This window comes from Parasteatoda tepidariorum, chromosome X2 (assembly GCF_043381705.1).
Source record: "Parasteatoda tepidariorum isolate YZ-2023 chromosome X2, CAS_Ptep_4.0, whole genome shotgun sequence".
NCBI lineage: Eukaryota > Metazoa > Arthropoda > Arachnida > Araneae > Theridiidae > Parasteatoda > Parasteatoda tepidariorum.
The window spans coordinates 56,405,663-56,423,485 of record NC_092215.1 but is presented as its reverse complement, the minus strand read 5'-3'; the positions used below and the strand labels follow the sequence as shown (position 1 = coordinate 56,423,485).

General features: G+C 29.5%; 1 protein-coding gene across 2 annotated transcripts in view; it reads left to right on the top strand.

Annotated features, from left to right (window-relative positions):
- Window positions 1-17,823, top strand: part of LOC107453376 (SLo interacting protein 1) — a 93,405-nt gene that overhangs the window by 37,346 nt on the left and 38,236 nt on the right. Inside the window, exon 1 of one of the 2 annotated variants that reach the window (XM_043041329.2) lies at window positions 6,589-6,783. The exons of the other annotated variant lie outside the window; for it this stretch is intronic. The gene's annotated coding sequence lies outside the window, so the exon portion shown is untranslated. Of the gene's footprint in view, window positions 1-6,588; window positions 6,784-17,823 lie in introns of those variants that run through there. 2 annotated transcript variants of the gene reach the window in all.

The window sequence follows — 17,823 nt, the reverse complement described above, 5'->3', positions numbered from 1 at the left end:
CAACGTGCAACAAGAACAAATGTAGTTTAGATGATACTGCATCGTATCAAAAATACACAGAAAAAAATTTCAAATCTTAGAACAGAATTTGAAACAAGGTTTCAAGATTTTAATTCTTTGGAAGACAAATTTTGTTTGTTTTCTTCGATTTTCTCAATAAATATAGACGCAGTATCCAGTTATATGCAAATGGAAGTGATTGAGATTCAGTGCGACTCAAATTTGAAAGCAAAATTCACTGAAGTGGGTGTGGGTGAATTTCACGAATATTTACCAGTAAGGTTTGAAAATACTCGAAAATACGCGTATGAAATTATTTCCATGTTTGGAAGTACTTATCAGTGAGAGCAATTATTTTCTGTTATGAATGGAAATAAATCTCCTGTCCGAAACCGTATTAATAACGCTCACGTTGGGTCAAATTTGAAAGTAGTCTCGGCCAATAAAATTTCTCCCGAAATAGAAAAGATAGTATCAGAGAAGAGATGTCAAGTATCAGGACGTAAACAATAATTTAACTTTATACATGTTTATTACAATTCAAAATAAAAATATTAGTTTCCATGAACATTGATTTTTTTTTTGCGGCCCACCTAAAGTTAAGCATTGTTTATTTGGCCCAAGTTAGCTTTTGAGTTTGACACCCCTGGTCTAATAGTTCTTGTGAAATCAATCAAATTTTAAATATACTGCTTTTTAAAAAAAATGAACTTTTCTATCGATTTCGCTCAAATTGTGTGTTTTTTTAGCATTGAACTTTGAATAACATGACTCATAACTCGTGATATACTAGACAGAATGTTAAAAGCTCAACTGAATTTTCAATTTCTAAATAACAATGATTATAATTAAGAATACACATTTAGTCAGTTTGACCAACAATTATAATTAATGCTTCTGTAATTTATTGCTGACAAAGGTTGACTAAATAATGAATACAATACGATATTTTTTATTTTAAATATTTTGTCTTTTTTTTTATTTAATAACCGTCGTTGAACAGCCGACCCACTTTTTTTGGGGTTTACGAATACTAATGTTCAACTCCGTAGCCTTGTAATTTTGGACTCAATCCCGAAGACAAGGAAACTCCTCAATCATATATCTGGAGAAATTTGCTTTCGTGAAGAACTTTTCGACGGAATTAACCCGCATTTCCATTACATAGATAGGAAGACCACAAGAACTTCCCACGGTTAGCCTGACGGCAAGGGGTCTCTAACCCATAATTCGTCTACCACTGAGGATATTTCACGTCAGCACTGTGGTCGGTGCAAGCCGGATGAGGAATTTGTATCGACCAGCCATCATCGGCGGGATTCGAACCCGGTTGACCTCATTGGAAGGCGAACGCTCTATCTCCTGAGCCATCGCGGCTCAAAATAACGAGATCCGGGCGTGATTTGAACGCGCAACCTGGCATTTTTTTAACAATTATTTTATTTATAGTATGATTTCTAGGTTTCGTTTTAAAAAAAAAATGATTTTTGAAATCCCAGCCATTGCACGAATAATGTTAGTTTAAAGATCATTAAATGAGAACCAATAATTTAAAATAATTCAGTAAAAAATGTCTTATGAAGTAATATCACGTTATCTTAAGGGGGGAAAATTCACATCGGTATTTCTGGATCTTTTAGCTCAATGAATTAATTGTGTCACATTAAGTATGGCAAGTTGCACCATCATGTTGAAGTCAAATATAACCCATATAAAAATAGTTTGATTTAAGTTAAAAAGAATCAGTAATATTTCTTCTGTGGCGTTCTTTAATGATGGTAACCACATTGTCATTTTTATTTTAATAAAAATATAACTTCGCACCACCAGAATAGAAACTACACTAAATGCTCGTTTTTGTGAAGATTTTTCATGAACAATATACGAAGTCGTGTTACACTGTTAAAGATGTTCTTTTCTTTTAATATAAACCAATCTGCACAATAAATGACTAATTTAATTTTTTGGATCAAGTGAATTTTATAAGCCTTAAAATGCAAATTTTTATAATCTATTTAGTTCCATAAGGTAATCCACCTTCTTGAAATTACATATTTATTACTCTCGATTTCTATACACATTTTGGTTTACAGTACTGATATTTTCAGGAATTTGATTCTTAACGTCACAAATATTGCTTGAATTTTCCAAATAAATTACAAGCTCTGTAAGTTAACCATAAATTTCACGTAGTCTGCGAAGCACAGCCCAAATAGATTCATTATTTTTGTAACAAGTTTTAACCACTTCGATCCTCATTGCTAGTTTGTATAAGTTTCATGGTGACTGAAAAGAAAATTTCGATGAAATGATGATTATAAAATGAAAATTTCGGTGGAAGGCAGAAAAAAAAGATTGCAAGATACAGAAAATTATAATATGCTAATTTGATCAACATTCATTTATTTATTTCATACATTATACCTGAAGTTTCAAATATTTCCTTAAGGTGAATTTCGGTAATTTATTTACAAACCGAAATTGCAAATTGCATGCTTTAATAAGTATGCACACCATGTTCATATATATATATATATATATATATACATATAGNTATATATATCGCAGTCGCTGAATCCTGATGGAAAATTCGCTAAATGGAAAATTCGTTAAAGCATCTTTTAATCGAAAAGCATTTTTGAAATACTTAAACAACACAAAACAGGTTTTAAATTTATAAACACTGGAGATAATAAAAATAGCAATTGATACGCCTTTATCTTGTAAATTATTATCTACTATTTATTTTATTAATCTTAACCATAAAAGAAATCTGCATGATAAACAAGAATAGAGCAAAACATTATCCAGTGTTACATTATCATGCTACATACATTTTCAACTAAAAAAATCTAAATTTATAAATAAAATTATAGCTGCATTTATTATAAAAGTAATTTTAAATATACATTACCACATGCGTTCTTAATTGTTACTGATTAAATCCGTTAATTTTGTCTGAGTTTTTCGTTTGAAATGCAAGCAAAAAGGGATTTTACTGCTTTTTCTAAAAGTTAGGTGGTTTCGAAAATTAATTTTCCCCATAAAATACATTAACAAGTTTGAAATGTTCTGAAATATTTTGAGGAATAGAGAAAGAGGATCTCAAAGAAAAGTTCGCTATACAGAAAATTCACTTCACTATTTGGAAGCTATTTTACAAAGAAATTTCCAAAATGTTCTTGGTTTCTCGAACAAAATTGCAAAATAGAGAAATTCGTAAAATAGAAGTTCGTTAAATAGAAGTCCGACACACATTGTACGTAAGACATTACCTGTCAAACGACTCAAAAATTTAATGTGATGTGAGCTTTTCTCGTTATTTTGTATGTACCTTGTATTATATATAAATATATTTTATTTCATATCTTTACTGCTTCTAGAAAAATTAAAGAACGCTTTAAACGCATTCAAATTTGATATATTTTTATTTCCCAACAACCGAAACAGTAAAAAAGAAATGTTTTTTAAAAATGCGTTTTTACAGTCCTTTCCCAATTCGCACTCAAAAGCAAATTTTTTCATCAAAAAATGTCTTCTTTTTTTTTCTCCAAATTAATTGAAAATTTAGTGTAGAGCAAAAAATGAACAAGATATTTGAATTTATCTTCCTTATTTTCTGAAAACATCGCTGGATCCGAGATGTCTGTAGAAGACAAGATTGAAAAGTTATGGTATGAGGAAAGCTGAAGAAAAGATTAGATGCTTTATTTTTCTTCTTTTTACATTGACTGTTATAGACTTTGATATGGCTTCTCTTTTAATATAAAATTCTTTTTTTATCACAACTGTTTGTGACTTCATTACTATAGATTTTCTTCTATATTTCATAGTTTATTTTTTTATCTCAACTTTTGTCTTAGACGCGGATGCTAAAATTAAATAAATAATAAAACACATAGTTGTGAATCTACTGTCACCTAAACTGGTCAAAAAGAGTGAAAATAAAAAAAGTCATTAAAAAATCACAGATTTTGTTGATTGGCAAGCGCTTAAATGTGACCATTTCTTAACAATGTCTGTACAAAAAAGAAAAACTTTTAAGTTAATATCTTAATCTTATATTGTCTCTACGGTATGATATTTGATATTAAATAATTGCATTTGGAATGTATTAAAATGAAGTACAAAATTAATTAGAAGCAAAATTAATAATATTTAAAAAAAAAAACGCTAGTATTAAATTATTCTGTCAACTAAAAATAAGTACATATAGAATTATAAAATTTATAAGCGCCACAACGTTTCAAGTGAATTGATGTTTTTTTGCAAGTCATCTAACTAGCTGGATTGCAGTCCAGCGAATTTACGTTGTTAAAAGCCTCAAAATTATTTTCCTTCTTTATCAATCATATTTCTATAATCACCTCAAAGGCAGTAATTATGAATAAGTTAATTATAAAAAGAACCTAAAAATTCTCTAATATTATGTAAAAACAGTAAAAATGCACGCTGGTGCATGTTTTACCTAGCCGGGAAAACAATTCTTAGAAGTTCCAAAATTATCGTCTGCTTTTTTTTTTTAAATTTGATCTTATCGTGCTTTTTTATGAATGATTGTGTTGGCCTTATTTTTTAATGATTCTTACAACTCCTTATTTCTGGTTATGGCGCTGATGGTGATCTAGTCCATGAAATTAATCTAGTCGAAAAGTGTGCGGACCTGAAAAACCTAGAGCAACATTTATTTTCCCAATGGGTAATAAACTATTTAATCCGTTATTCAAAGCATATAGAATGGATTTGCTTACCTTAAATAGCTGAAATTCATTTAAAAGCGAAGTTATTAGTAAAAATTTAAAATGTCTGGAAAACGAGTGTAAAATTTTGTTTCAGCTGTTAATGTGATTTTCTTTTGGAATCTCGTTACAGGCAAAAGTAATTAATTAAATCAAACAAATAAGTTTAAGAGCAAATTTGGGAAAATTATTTAAATCCCCACATACAATGAATAAGCGTATTAATAAATGAGCCAATTAACAGGCCAACGAACCAATGCATCACCAAAGGCATCAATGAGTAAATCAGTTTATTGGTGAACCAACGAATCAATAAAAAACTAGATCAATGAATCGGCGATGCACTTATAATTCATTAATCTTACTGATTTGTTGAAGTATTGATTTCCTGACGCATTGATTCAGAGATTTCATTAATTTCATTTATTGGAACTGTGGTGGCACAGGGAATAGAGCCTTCCAATAAAGTGAACCGGCTTCGAATCCAAACGATGGCTGGTCGATCCGAATTTCGCACACGGCACGCACCGACCACTATGCTGACATAAAATATTCTCATGGTAGACGAATCATGGGTTAGAGTCCCCTTTTTGCCAATAGGCTAATCGTGTGAGGTTTTTGTGTAATTTTCCTCTCCTTGTAAAGTAAATGCGGATTTGTTCCATAGAAAAGTCCTCCACGAAGGCAAATTTCTTCCTATACTTTATCCAGGAGTTCCCTTGTCTTCTGGATAGGGTTCAAGATTACAAGGCTACGAGTTGTACATTTGTATTCATAAGCCCAAAATATTAGGTCGACTGTTCTACGACAGTAATAAAATAAAATTTTGTTTATTCGTTTACACGATAATTCATTAATTTTACGATTTTTTTAAGTCATTGATTTTATATATATATACATACATATATATATATATATATTGGAAATAGAATACAAAGAGAAAATGGTAGAGTAAAATATCTAATATTTCTATTAAAATTACCAAGTATATGAGGTGTTTTAGGCCAATTGCGTAAAAAAAATGAAAAAGAACGCAGAAAATAAATAAAAATTTAAGTAACAGAACGTAGCCGCTGAATGAAGTGTGGGTGTACTTTAAACCTTAATACATATTTAGTTTATCATATCCCGCCAACTACTGGTAATTTTGTTTTTCTGCTTTATATATATNAGCACCAAGAAAAAAACAAGTTCTTATATATATATATATATATATTTATTTTTTTTATTTCTGACGTATTTTTGAAAAACATTTATTTTTAGCGTTCTTGACACGTATTCCATTGTAATTTAGCTTTTCAAAAGCATGAAACAGTTAGAAAACGCCTTTCTCTGGGTCATGTGGTACAACCCAAACTTATTTTCTTCTCTTCTTTTGCATTACTCATTTTTTTTTCTTCCAGCGATTGATTTGGAAGCTACTTAGATTGTTTACTTTCTATATATATACATATATGTATANAACAAAAACCAGGAACTGAGAGTGAAAAATGTATTCAATATTGCATGACTTTTCTGTAAAAATAGTATATATATATATATATATATATATAATATTTCCTGATGTAAAAAAACAACATTTTTAATTGTTTTTTTTTTTACATCAGGAAAAAATATAGAAACTGCATTTAAAATTCTAATATTTTTATTGTACGAAATTAATGTGTTCAGCTTATCTCGTTATTGAATTCCAGAACATTTTTTAACATTAGTCATTAATTCCTATTTCAGAATCAGAGTTTTTTCGATAATTTTTTTTCACTTCAAAGTTGTAAGCATTAGTTATCTAGTTTTCCGTTAAAAAAAAAAATGAAAAGCTCATTAGGGGTGCACGTGTATTATTATCATCGGAATTCAGTGTTAACCACATATGCAAGTGAGAACATCTGCAACTGTGCTGCGGATTTTCGACGTTTGTTAAAAAATGCCTCCGAAAGTATGGCAACCCTACGGCGGCTTCCCCGTTAAACAGCGACATCTTCTATAGCCTCTATTCGAAAAGATCTCCCCTCTGCACACTTTCTCATTTTCGCAATATGACAAGGTAAGTTTTAGTTTCGCTCATTTATGTATTTTCGCGATTTTTACCGTAATTAGATGTCCGCCATGCTTTCTTTTTTTACACACATACTTTACTGTTCACTCACACCTGGAGGACGCTTACTTTTTTTACCTGTTTTTAACAGAACATGTTTATTTATCTCTAAAATTTGTGCTTCGTTAAAATGTAATTACTTAAATTTTAATCAGTCAATTAAATTGTATATTTCGCATTAATTTTAGCAATTGCATTATAAAAATTATTAATTTTTAGTAATATATTTACTGGAATTATTACTGGTAAAAATTTTAGTAAATCTCTTAAGCACATTTATTAAAATTATTAATACTTAAATATACGTGTACGAAAATTAATATACTTAAATTATTATTTCGTAATAATTTTAGTAAAATGCATTAATAAATGCATTTACTAAAATTGTAAGTAAATAGGCGATTAGTAATAATTTTAAAAATATCTTTTTAAAATTATTACTAAACGTACTGATTTAAATATAATTGATTAAGGAAACGTTTTCAAAAACGAAAATTAGATTTTTTTTAAACGTAAGATATATTTTTTTTACTAATTTAATATTTCTAGTATTGTATATTACGCATTCAATATTTCTAGTATTGTATTAAAATAAGCGGATTTTAGTTATTTGTTTATATACAATTTTAATTCTAATGTTTGGGTATTAAATTTTCGTAACTTTTCTTTCAATAAAATGTTTATCGACTTTCGTTAAATACAATTATATGTCTTTCGGTACGATTAAAAACACAATTACAAAAAAAGTTAAATAGCAACTAGTTTCATGAAAGCGTATAAAGTAAATATACCAGCACGCGAGATTTCCAAACTTCTGAATACATAAAATTGATTATGAATGAATCGAAGGATGTAAACAAATGCTGATAAGCAAAACATTTTAAAATATATAGATAAATATATACCCCTTAATATTTGAAATAAAACTTTCCTTTTACTGAATAATATTAATATGAACTTTTAAAAAATGCAAAATAGAATATAGAATTATAGTTATTAGTGTAACTCACATTATTTTCTTACGGTTTAAAAAAATTAATCGCATTTGAGAATGTTTAATTGCCCTCACTCATAACTGAGCTCTGTAAATTCATGCCTACAATTTGTACTCAATTAAAATATAACTTAAATTTTAAAAGACTTTTTATAGCGAAATGAATATTTATTTTTTTTAAGCTAATTTCTGCAATTGAAAAGATATTGCTTCTAAATTAAATTGAAGCTTTGTACATGCAATACTTTTATCCCTTATTTCCTTAGCCTATATATTTGACAAAAATTACTTTTGTAATCTTTATTGATTACTTATTTTGGTATATAATTAAATAAGTGAAATTTTCTGCTGATCCCATATTAATTAAAGAACGTTATTAAGTTTACTTTTCCGTTAGTATTTGTAAATTAAATGCATGCGTTTTGTATTATAAAAACTGATGTTTTGCTTCAAAAAATAAAGTTATACGCACATTATAAATTTAAAATTTTTATCCCTTATTTTCTTAACTCTTATATTTGACAAAAAGTACTTTCTTAGTTGTTTTATATCACTTAATTCGTTTTCTAAAAATAATAAAATTTTCTGTTGGCCTGGTATTGATATAACAATAGAGTACAGAATGCTGACTTACTAACAAAACAATAAATCGAGTTTACTGTTCAATTAGTACCTGTAAATTATATGCATGCGTTTTATATTATAAAAGCAGACGTTTTGCTTAGGAAAACTAAGCCACACGCCATTGTTTTTTTCATAATATTTATCGTTTATTTCTCTAACTCTTAAATTTTTTAAAAGAAAAAATTTTTGTGCAATATTTATTGACCGCTTTATTGGGCTTATAATTAAAATGAATGGAATTTTTTTAGGTCTAATATTTGAAGGAGATAATTAAAGTTTACTGTTCCGTTAATGTCTGTAAATTACATGAAGACGTTTTGTATTATCAAAATCGAGGATAGAATAGAATTTTGTATTATTAGAGAAAGATTACTTATTGATTATTGTTTATAATGTGTTTTTGTAGCTGGTATCATTTGTTTACATTGCATATTTCTTTCTTTCTCTTATATGATCCAATACATTAATAGCGCAACCAAAACACTCTGTATATATGTTGTGCATTTTTTACCTACAATTTAAAGAAAAATCTAATTTACAAAGTGTAAGAATATAAAAATAACACGCATAATTCCAAGTCACAACAGCGCCAAGCTGCTGATGTTATAACTAGAAACTAGTTTTGTTATAACTGGCTTTGAAGAAAATGTAAGTCAAAACAAATTATCCATCATGACAGGAAAGCAGGAATAACCCTATCAGCATTAAAAGACTACACATTGATAAGCATCCACCAAAATAAGATGCAAAAATGGAAAAGGAAATCAGTGACAAACACGGCAGCTTTAATACTTTTCAATGATTGTATGATAATGCCCTCTTAATGATGTATGTCATTTTTGCTCTCTATTTTGTGGATATTTTGCTGTGTTATTCTGCTGGTTTGATTATTTCTGCTCTCCTATCATAAGAGAGAAAACAAATACAATTCCGCAACAGAGCGCCACAAGCTACTAATGTAAATCAAAACCAATTACCCAGCATTATTCCTGTTACTTATTGGACAATTTATAAATTTATTTTTTAATAAAAATAATTTAAACGAAAATTAATCTTCAATTTCTTTCTAACATTTAATTATAATAATTACAAGTATTTCCCATGCGAAAGTAAAAATTACTTTTGTCTTATTGTCCAAAAAATTATACATAAATAGCAAGAAACTATAATATTTATTTTCCAATATTGTTTTCGAAAAAAATAAAAAAAAACTTGTATTTTATACAAGAAATCATCAAGCATCGATTATAATTTATGGTATTGTGAATTATCAATTTTGAAATTATTTAAGATCTGAAAATAAACTTTTTCTCGGACAAATCTTTTCTTTCTTTTATTATTTTAATGAATACTTGAATAATTTTGTGTTGTTTGGGCACAGATAATGCTGCTGTTTGTGATTGTTATTCATATTCTATGCGTTCAAAAGCGTTTTATTTCTTTCATTTTGATTTACTTACAATATGAAAGATTATATATATATATTGCACGTGTATTCTAAAAATTATTTTGGTTGTTATATGCAATAAGTGCACAAAATTTCTCAAGCCTAGCTTGGATATTTATGGAAACATNTATATATATATAACCTAAAAAACTAAAATCTTCAGGATTAAAAAAAATTTTCTAAGCATATCTTGTACAATTTTTGTATTCCTTAGCTTTTATTTGCGCCTCAAAAACTGTATAGCATACTTTTGATAATTTTATTGCACATAATATGAAATTAAAAATAATAGTTCTTACATAATTTCACTCAAAGTAAAAAGCCGTTATTGTCACGCTGCTTTGTATTACATAATATGGTGATTCTAAATTTTTTTTATTTTTCTTAATTAGGAAGACATTTTTTTTAAAAAAAAAGAATGAAATCTGATTTACTCTTATTTAACCCTTTTTTAAGAATTATTTTACATATTGTTTGCTTGATGTTGTTTTATATTTTAAATGTAGATAACGTTATTTCAATATTTGTAAACGTAAATCTATTTTTAGTCATTTAGCTAATGTAAATTACCATTTTTCTCTGCTAATCGATTGAAAAATTGTCTATTATACGTCTGTTGTTGTTTTATATTTTAAACGTAGGCATTAATATGTAATATATACATACTTAAATCTCAATTTAGTCATCAAAATAATGTTAATGACCATTTTTCTTTGCTAATCGATTAAAAAAATGTCTGTTGTTGTTTTATATTTTGAAAGTAGATACCGCCATTTTAATATATAATATTTACAAACGTAAATCTATATTTAGTCATCTAGCTAATATAAATGACCATTTTTCTTTGCTGATCGATTAAAAAAAATGTCTGTTATGTTTCTAAATTCTGTTCGTTTTGGAAGGTATCAATATTTGTTACTTTTTCACTTCCTAATTAAATTAAACATTACTGATTTTTATTGTTCATATGAAATCTTGAACTAGAGTTAAAGAGTCTAATTGTATATTAAGCAACATTTAAAAAATAGTAGCCGGTAAAATCGATATCCGTATCTTGGATGGTTTGAAAACATCTGAGGAGAGAATTCCGGTCATTTGAAGTGAAGAAGGAAATAGAATACGTTACCTTTACTGCCATCTGCCGTTACTCAACAGAACTAGTCTGAAATAAATTTGATTCGTGTGTTTTTTGGAACGAAAGTTCTTGTATAAACAAAGCCGTGGTAAGGATTGAGTAAAGGAGCATTTGCCTAGGGCCCAGATTTTTTTGGGCAATAGAGCACCCCACGTTACTTTTTTTTTCAGTTTTTTTGTTATAATCACAAAAATTTCAATTTCTTTAAAAATTTTATTTTTAAACATTGAAGATTTGAAAAATTTATTTTCTATTGAATCTTATAAAGCATAGGTTAAAAACATGGGTGTTATAGCCCCCTCCCCAGTGGGTCTTGAAGACATTTAAGGGGGTGTAGTAAAAGTTTGGGTTAGGGATTTCTAGAGGGTTTTTAACAAATTATAAAATAAGTGTACACAGTAAAATTCATAAATGATTTATTTTGCTATCGAAGATATTTTTACATTTTTAACTCAGAATATAATATTTGTTATTAAAGCAGGAATATTATTTAAAAAAACGTTTATCAACCTTTCCCAACTAAGGTCCTCGGTTGCATTAGTCCGTGTGCGGGAGTCTAAGCCAAGATAAATTTTTGGGTCTAATACCGATTCTCGGAACGATTCACAGTCAAAAGTTCTCCGTTGAGGTTAAAATTGTGAATTTCGAGAAAACCAATTTTGAGTACACAAAAATAATTCAAACATACGTATAAAATGTCGCTTAGTGAGTTAATCAGTAGTGAGTTAATCTCGTTGTGAGGCTTAAAAAATGCTTTCAAATTAAAATTAAGTCGAGAAAATTTAGTTCTAATGCCCAATATGTTTATAAAATATTTTGCAGAAAGCGAAGCAGTACGCATCCCCGAATTAAATTCCAAGATAAAAATTATAAATAAATAAATCATCGAATCGATCGATTATCGATCGAAATAAATAATCATCGAATCGAGAATCGATTTCAATAATTCATCAGTGGATGGTAAGAGAAAACTGTTCAAAATGTTTTGGCTAGGGCCCCTTAGTTACAGAATAAAATAGGACTTGTAAAAAAAATTATGTTGAATGAGTTTTGTCGCATTTGATAAGGCTTCTCCATTTTTCATCGTTTTCAGAAAAAAATGATTACAAAAAAAGAAGAAAACGTAAAAGATGAAAACAGGGGGGGAAATGCAGACTATTTCTTAATCATAACATCGAACTGAGGTCTTCCTGTCTGGATTTCGAAATTAAAAAAAAAAAAGCTTTTATATTCTTTGATTTTGTATTTATGTTTCACCAAATCTGGAGGGGTAATAAATTCGGAGCGAAAATAAATATTCAACAAAACTTTCTTTTCGATCTAGCAAAATAAAACACGCAAATTGATTTAAACTCAGACAAGTTAAATTCGCAGAAATAGTATATTCGTTACGATATTTGACAGCGTGTTATGTTTACTTTAAAACTTTAATTTCGTAATAAATCTTTTTTTTTAGCTCATTTAAGGAAAACACTAACGGAAATTAACTTTAAAAAAAATGCGCTGTTATCGTAGTGGTTAAACGAGTTATCAAAACAATAAATTGATTAGGTTATCGAAACAATAGCAATGTACTAATTTGCCTATGCAATGCAAGGTGAGGTTGCATTAGTCTGTATTGGTTAATATTCGAATAATATTATTGGTCGGGTGGGGAGTATACTTTCTGAAATAATATCTTTTTTAGAGGAAAATAAAATGTCCCAATTTTTTTTATGTGATCTACATGTAAAATAAAAGCCTCGATGGTACAGACACAGAGCTGTCATTGTGAAAGATCGAGGTTCAATCCCCAGTGACGACTTGAAGATCTCCCAGCGGATTATGGGAATCAGCTCGTCTGAGTAGTATAAGTACTTTATTTATGTCGCACTACATCTGCACAATATCACAATTTTGATCCTCTGCAGAGGGGATGGCTCCCCCACATTAGTAGCCTGACAACCTGCTTGTGAAGTCGAGCATCTTACTGTAGAACAGTTAAACGAGATGTGACACTGCACACCTTCGGTCCCTTCGTTGGCCGATGAAAATAGTCACCCACGCCCTCAATTCGCTTAAATAGTTTTCGAGATATGGCGAAAATAAAAGTAACATTATGAGGTCCAAACTTTGGATGGCTCTCCTTACAAACTATGGGGACCATATTTCCGAGATTACGCCCTAAACCGAATCCGTTGAAAAAGAGGTATGTTTATTCAAAGAAAGTGCAATTTTGTTTCAGAAAATGTTTTTTTCGTAACTTAATTCATTTAAACCTAGCTTGACATATGCGTCACGGGAATCATGAGAATTCTTCTGATTTGAAAAAGGTCTTTTTTCACATCAAGCAAATTTATTTTATTCTTTTCAAAATTCAAGTAGTAGCTAACAAAAGAAATTATTCATTTAGTTAAAAAAAATACGAGATACTTTTTAATACGAGTTTTTTTGCTTCAAGACTTACATAAAAATTCAGGTTTTAATGGGTACATATCTTCTGCACTAATTAACTAGCATATTTAAGGTCACCACCTCGAACCATTAAGATTGAGCCCTAGAATATGAAGATCCGATAATTAAGTCAAAAGTTATTTAGGGTATTCCATTTTTTTTTCTTTTTCGCACTGTACAAACAAACATTTTCGTAAAATGGAAATATCATTCATAATTTGAAAAACAAATTATTAAGAAAGGAAAATAAATTTTTAAAAAAATGCTAAAACTCAAAAACATAAATGATCAGAAACTCATAAAAATAAATGACCAAAAATTTATTATGAGGAATTATTGACTAAAAACTCATGAAAAATAATTTATTCTCATCATCCTAGAACAGCAACATCCAAAAGCTTAGATATATGCTCTGATGCATTCAATGCCTAGAAGGAAAAAAAAGATTCTTACAAACATTACCGATACTTAACGAAGGATAAAAAAACAGCATTAATACAACTGTGTTGTTTCTTACTATAAAACTAAAATGTTTTATATCCTATTACCGTCGTTGAACAGCCGATCCAATTTTGGGTTTTCGACTAATAATGTTCAACTTCGTAGCTTTGTAATTTTGAACCAATCCATAACATAAGGAAATTCCTGGATCAGTACCCCCAGAGGTATGATTTGTAGTGGGAACATGGAGGAATTTGTGACCCGACAAATTTAACGTGCACCTGCCACCATTTACTACACGGGGAGTCTTGGGTCGGCGGGATCGAACCTACAACCTCTTGGACATGAGCCCAGTGTCCTACCAAACAGGCTATCTCGTCTCTAAATTAAAATATTATAATAAACTAAAAAGAAAAAAAAGGAAATTGTGATTTTTAATGCTATTCGACTTAATTATTGCCAATTTTCACTAGCATTTCACTGAAAAACTCGTATTAATCAGCAATTTAAAAAATGGTAAAGAAATTCAACGGTTTGATGGATAAGGGAAATTTTAACTCTGTATTTGCGACTCTACTGCACAGTTTGAGCATTAAGAGACAAAAGTTTTTTTTTTTTTCGGTCGCATTGAAATTTTTAATATTTTCTTCTTGAAAATCTAATTGGATATCTAAAATTATAGAAGTGTGCTTCAAAAACTAAATTTGTAATTTAATTTTTGATAGCTGGTTAGTACAAGACTGCCAACTTTATACACTTTTTTGTCATATTTCACTATAGATAAATTCTCTGAGCCGTAGTGGGAACAGAGCCTTCCAATGAGGTGATCCGGGTTTGAATCCCAGCGATGGCTGGTAGATACGCATTCCGGCTTGCACCGACCACAGTGCTGACTTAAAATATCCTCAGTGGTAAACGGATCATGGTTGAGAGCCCCCCTGGCCATTAGGCTAACCGTGGGGGTTTTCGTTGCTTTCCTCTCTATGTAACGCAAATGCGAGTTAATTCCCTTAAAAAGTCGTCCCTTGTCTTTTGGATTGGGTTCAAAATTACAAGGTTACGGAGTTGAACATAAATAGTCGTGAACCCAAAAAATTGGGTCAGCTGTTCAACGACCGTTATAAAATATAGATAGATTCTATTCGCATCTAAGCTAATATTTTAATGTATGATTCTTTGTTTTGTAAATTGGATTTAAAGTTATTTTCTACACTATAGCACTTAAATGATTCAAAATTTCGTATGAAACGCCATTTTGTTCCAGCTCTTTCGTGGTGAAGAAGCTTTTAAAATGTTGCAAAATTATAAAAGCTTTTAATTGTCTACCTCTCGATAAAATATTTAGAGAAAATCGTAATAGTTGGCAACCTGGTTAGCATTAAACATTTTTCGTAACATAGATATTTTTGAATTCTAATATCAATTTTTAAAAAATTAACGGGATTATACGAAACTACGGGAATTTTAACTAACTGGACAAATTATAGACGCAAGTGAAAAATACGATATTTTCAGGCTGGACATTTCTAAACACGTGTTCTCTGTTCTACCAATTAGAATTAACAACTTATTATATTAATACAGATGTTGTAGATTTTACTCTGTTTCATAGGTAGACATTTTTAAAATTTTTATAAGAATTATTTTTTCAAAATAAAAATTTTAGATGTTAGTGTGTTACGAAAATCCCATTTTTTGTGATTTTGATTTGTTTTCTTATTTAATTAAAAATATTTGGTGTGAAGTAATACAGTTCAGGCTCCTCAGGTCCTCTATATTTTCAATGAATGTAAAGTATTTTAAAAACATCAATCACTTATAAATAAAAAGCCGCTAAGACGCTACGTTTTGAAATGCCCTTACATATGCAAGAAAAGAAATCAAAATAATAAAAGCAATTAGAAACTACACTACCAGTGGAAAAAAGAGCAATTTCAGCAGAAATTCCAAAAGGAAGTTGAAACCAAAAGAATAAATAAAGAAAAACAATGAAAAATATGACAACCGAAGCTGACGTCTTCCTGCCCCGGAAGTCATAAATGCAAAACCTTTTCTATCGAGAGAGCAAGACAAATGTCTAAGTTGCTCTCTCTGTACACCAAAGGTTTTGTCAAAGTGCAGGTAGAGAAAATACAAAAAACAAATACAAAATTATAAAATCTAAACTAATACATAGGAATATAATGCCCAAAAACTTATTTGAAGACTCATCTCAAATATACCGTATTTAAAAAATTCATGTGGTAATTTTTCCATTTATATTGTAACGGTTTACCGGAAATTCTGGTTTTCTAAATTATACATTTCATTACCACTCATTTAATCAAAAAATATAAAATTGAAAAGTAAATGCAACCCAGCATTTTTTATGCCATTTTCTAAGGTATGTTAAAATTACTAAATTTTATCACACATTATTAAACCGTATTTTATTGTTAATTCTACCACAGCGCTTCGTTAAAAACTGTCGAGCTTTTTCGTATTTCCCTAAAGACAGGAACGCGCTAAATTCTACTGTATTCTGGTAGTTATTACCATACTTCTTTTTTTTTTCTCAGTGAACTTAAGAACTTAAGCGGAAGCGTTGATGCGCACGTTACCAAGGTAAATTGAGGAAAACTCTTTATTCGGCACTCGAACAGATTATCCTAGTTAATCGGCAGATTAGCTAGGTGAGGTAACGGCTTTTGATCGTTAAGGTAACAACACTACAAAACTCCACTGCTAATGTATTCCAATCTATCATCAGCATAAGATGGCACTACAAAAGGGTTATTTAGAAATTGACTTATTTTATGTTTGTTCATCTGGTAACAACATAAACTTAAAATATTAGTAATTCCGTATAATTACGTAATTGTTTTCGTGCAAAAATGTCAAGTTTTGTGCCAAATCAGCGTCATTTACTGGAACTTTTAATTTACTTCTTAAATTTGAAGAAATCTGTAGCTGAGGTGCATCAATCGCTTGGAGAAGCATATGGTGAGGCTGCTTTAAGTGAGAGGAATTGTTGTGAGTGGTTTCAGAAGTTTAAAAACGGTGAGTTTGACGTTGAAAAAAAAAAGAACGCAGTGGAAGGCCGAAATTGCACGAAGACAAGGAATTGGAAGAATTATTGGCAGAAGATTCGTCCCAAACGCAAAAAGAACTTGCTCTTAGATTACAAGGGACTCAGCAAGCAATTTCATATCGTTTAAAATCGTTGGGAACGATCCCTAAACAAGTAAGTTGAGTTCCATACGAACTGAAGCCAAGAGACATTGAACGTCGATAATGTTATTCGGAAACACTACAATTGTAAGCGCCGCAGACCTTGCTTTTACAGATTTTCAACTATTACGGCACTGTCTGAGTAGGAATTTACTTCATTCGATGAAATCAAGGAATGGGTCGATTCGTGGATATCCTCGAAAGAGTTCTTCTAACGTGGTATCCAAATGCTCCCAGAAAGATTGGAGAATGAAAAATAATGTACGCATTTTTCACAATTAACTGCTAATTTTTGAACTTATTTGTACTCCCAATATTATTACAATTTATACCTGTTAAATGACTTTTTATTAAGTGCTTCTATTCTCTTTTATTGTCATTATTGCTATTTTAATAAATTTATTTGAATCGCAGAAAAGATTCTTCTTTTTCAAGAGCAATTTTCTGCTTTTCTCATTTATTCAAAAAATGTGGGAAAATTTTTTTAATGCACAAGATAATGAAGATAAAAAATCTTATCATTATGTTATTCATTAATAAATGACTCCTTCTCTCTTCGCTCACCAACTTAATGATAAAGAGTGTTTCACCAAAGTTCAATTATAAGATCTCAAAGCACATCTATTAAATTTTTTGTTTTATAAACCGTCTTTAAATATTTTCTGCAATAAAATTCTTTTACAATCGTGTAAAATCTTAATACAG